The sequence below is a fragment of the Callithrix jacchus genome, chromosome 3 (genome assembly GCF_049354715.1).
Source record: "Callithrix jacchus isolate 240 chromosome 3, calJac240_pri, whole genome shotgun sequence".
NCBI classification, from domain to species: domain Eukaryota; kingdom Metazoa; phylum Chordata; class Mammalia; order Primates; family Cebidae; genus Callithrix; species Callithrix jacchus.
The window spans coordinates 105514315-105518365 of NC_133504.1; the positions used below are offsets into that span (position 1 = coordinate 105514315).

Here is a 4051-nt window from a genome sequence, read left to right on the forward strand (position 1 = left end):
AAATCAAGGTCGCTGCCTTCAGTGGAGCTTACATTTCAGTGTGGTGTATGGAAAGAGGACACAAAATAAACAAATTTTAACATGACCTATCAAATGGTGAGGCACGCTATGAAGCAAAATTAAAAAGAAGGATGAAGAGAACAGAGGTGAAGGAAACGCTGTCATTCTAACTACAGTTCTCAAAAAGGACTTTCCATAGAAGGTGACATTTGAACAAAGATTGGAAGGAATTGATAAGACAAGCATGTATATATCTTGTGTATTCAAGGTGGAGAGAGGAGTAAATCCAAAAGTACAAAGGCTTGCATGCAACAGTGTGCTTGGGTGTTTGAGAAACAGGGAGAAGACACCACTGAATTGGGCAAAATAAGAGTCGAAGAGCTGAGTCGGGAATAACCATGAGGATGGATCTGATATATGAAGTTACCTAAGTAACATGAGCAGAAGAAAGATGTGATCTGGCTTACATGTTAAAAGTGTTGCTGTATTATTCTATTCAAAATACTGTGCAATACTTGGTAGGGAGCAGTAACAGAAGTAAAGAGAAACAGTAGGAAGCAAATGAATTATTAATTCGGAAGAGACACAATGCAGCACTGCGTGGAGTGCTGGGAGTGAAGGTGATAAGGCCTGTGAGATTTTTCTCATATTTGAAAGATTAAAAGATTTTCCGTGGATTAGATATAGATTATAAGAAAAGGAGAGAGGGTAAGGACAACCTTCACATTTTTGGCCTAAGCACCTGGAAACAGAGTTGTATTTACTGATCTAGTGACAACCTCAGGAAAATAAGAGTGGGGGCAAATACCAATTTTGAACTTATGGAATTTGAAATGACAGTTAGACAATCAGTAGTAGATGCTGAGCGGTCAATAGGATGTGAAAATCAGGAATTTAGAGGCGTTGTCTATGTGCGACCCCCTTGTAGACCCCTGCCCGGTACCCAACCCCAAATAACAGCTCGAGAGTTGGAAGCCGAGTTCAGGTTTATTGGGACCAGTGGGCAGGCCAGGAAAGGAAGGAGATAGGGGCTGGCTGCGACTGCGCAGCTGGGGTAGGAGGGTTTTATAGGGGGGCGAACAGGGCGTGGACACAGGGCTGGCGGGGTGTCGTGGGAGCTTAGGATAGGCTGTCCGTCTCTGCGCAGACTGCTGAGGTAGCTCAGAGGGTTATGTGTAGGTTCAGGATAGGCTGAGGCTTGGCGGGCTTTTCTGCTGCGATGATTGGCTGCTTGCTGTTGCCGGGCAGAACAGAGCAGCGCCTGAGGGTTTTCTTGGGCGGGGGGAGGAGGGTGGCGGGACTTTCTACCGAACAGTCTATGTTAAAAGTACAGACTGAGAATTTTACACATTGGTAATATTAAAGCCGTCATACTTCAGAAAACCAAAACTGACACTTCCCCCGGTGTCCATTATAATGAAGCACTTTACACACCCTAGTTTGAAAACAAGCAAGCAAACAAAAACCTGTGCATTCTGAGATGGAAGTAAAACTAATAAGGTTTCTTTAACTGGTTCTGGTATTCAAAATAAACTTTGGATATTGTTCACAAATCTGGAATTTGTAACACAAAGAAATAATCCCTGAGTGATGATATGTTGATATCTGAATATATGTCATGAACTTTGTGAATATAATAATCATTTGAGAAAGTTGTCTTTCCACTATGAATAGATTTATGAACATTTAGTAACTTGGAGAGATTTGTAGATGCTCCACCCTTCAAATATGCAATGCGTTTTTTATTTGGTAAGTCAGTACTCCTGATATCTGACTGCCTTGCACACGCGATAAATGTGTTTCCTTTTTCAAAGTGACACCACATAAGAGTTAATCTAAATGGAGACGAGGTCCAAATTGAGGCTGGGCAGTAGCTCTCAAACCTGGACTCATGTTAGAGACACCTGGGGACATTGAAAAGCTACCTTTGCCAGGTTCCATGCCAAACCAACTATTTCTGACTCCTTGGAGGTAAAGCTCAGGTATCTATTTTTTAAAATTCTCAGTTAATTCTAGTGTGTAGCTCAAAAAAGTAAAAAATCATTGATGTAGAGGTTGCAGAGATAAGAAGAAACAAGAAAGGAAGACCAGAAGGAAATAGTGAGAGAGAATTGGCCCTAGAGCCAAGTGAAAACACTGATTAAAGAAGAAAAAGAGAAAAATCAGTATATCAAGCACTACTGATAGGCCAATGAAATAAGTAATAAAACTTGGTCATTGAATTTGGCAATGTGGCTGTCCTTAGTAAATTTATAAAATATAGTTCAGTAGATTTCAAAGAAAAGAGAGGAAGAAGAGGTAGAGAAAGAATATATAGATAAGTCTTTCAAGGAGTGTTTCTCTCATAGGGACACCAGAGAAATGAAGACGTAATATATAATATATATTAAATATTTTCTCTAAAGGGGAGACAGAGAAATGGAGACGTAATACATGAGGCTGTGAGATTAAGAAAGGTTTTTTTCAAATGGCGTAAAGTACCAGTTTATTATGTATTTGAGAATGATTCTATGTGTGTAATGAAAAATTGTGTACACGTGAATGAAAGAAGTGAATTACTGAAGCAGTGGCTCTGAGTGGATGAGTTGAAGCCAATAAATAAATAGTAGATTTGACCTTAAAAATAGAAGCATAAAATAATATTCCCAGGGGAGGGAAAATAGGGGCATGTGAGTACAGATGCAAGTACATTGATAGATTTAGAGAAAAAAAGCTTATGAAAGTTTTACCTGGTTCTCAGTGAAATATGAACAAGGTCATCAAGTAAATGTAACAAAAGGAAGGCCACTTAGGGTGGGGTCCCCAAATCAGCAGCATATTCATCACCTGGGAGCTTGTTAAAACTTCAGCACTACTGCTTTCACATGAGACCTATTGAATTAGAATCTGTGTTTTTAATAAAATCCTCAGGTGATTTATATGCAGATTCAAGTTTGAGAGGCACTGATCTAGAAAAAAAGAGTGGAAGAGTTGAAGGATTGGGTAACATCTTTCGGGCAAACCATGAAAAGAACTGTACTGAAGAGACCCTGAATCCAAAGGAGAATCGTCTTCGAGCAACAGTTGGCTGACTTTGGGTAAGTGGGGTGCCTTTACCTGGGTAAAAAATGGAATTGAGATAGCGTCCCAACTTACAGGAGTTAGAGTCTCTCCTAAAACAAGAGGGTTAAAAGGCAAGGACGCCTGACCGACCTTGGTTTAGAGGCCTGACTTACGAGTGTTAGAGTCTTAAGATTTAGAGGTTTAAAAGACCTTCTAAGTAAAGTCCCTTCTGGCTAAGAACATGTTTGGCACTTTCTATTCTATTCTCTTTGGAATAATCTGTCTTGCACTCTTTGCCGATGGCCGTGGGTGACAGGATTAGGTATATACAGGATAGTGGGAAATCCCTTTACGACAGTAGCCACCTGAACTTTTCAATGTCGCTGCAATGGGTGCATTTTTCCCTGGTCTCCCTGAGCATTTCACATTGCCCACCCTGCTGCAGGCAGTGCTTTCCTCTCTCTTTTCTCTTTTTTATCTTTCTGTTACTCAGGGTGACCATCTTGCCCAGAGACCACATATTGAAACTTCTGGTCGGACGTTGGATTAATGACAATCAGGGCAAGTTTGAGCCTTGCCAGTTTGATACTGGGTGCTGAGCAGAGTGGCTAATGTCTATGTTTTGTCACATATATTTTACTCTGGGCAGGATGGAAAGAGATAATTTTCCTTTATGTTCCAGCTTAGCCCCCAGTGATAGGGTCCGTCTGCCGGGTCACTAGGGCCACTTTAAGAAAGGCAACATAAAAGCCTGGGATGCCAGCAAAAAGGTAAGAATTTCTTACTTGTTCAGACTTCTGGCCTCTCTCTCTGTCTGCGTGTGTGTATGCAGCGTTCTGGCCTCTCTCTCTCTCTCTCTCTCTCTCTCTCTCTCTCTCTCTCTCTCTCTCTCTCTCTCCCTCTGTGTGTGTGTGTGTGTGTGTGTGTGTGTGTGTGTGTGTGTGTGTGTGGCTGGGGGTGGGTGGGTGTATAAACTACATGAAGTTTCTTTCTGGTCAGTCATGTCCTT

At 41.3% G+C, this 4051-nt stretch overlaps 1 long non-coding RNA gene across 1 annotated transcript; it reads left to right on the plus strand.

The window, feature by feature from the left end:
• Window positions 1-1579: 1579 nt before the first annotated feature.
• On the plus strand, window positions 1580-3815 carry LOC144581788 (uncharacterized). The gene is made up of 3 exons (XR_013533020.1): window positions 1580-1982; window positions 2911-3077; window positions 3725-3815. It is a non-coding gene; the product is annotated as an uncharacterized LOC144581788 (long non-coding RNA).
• Window positions 3816-4051: the final 236 nt, after the last annotated feature.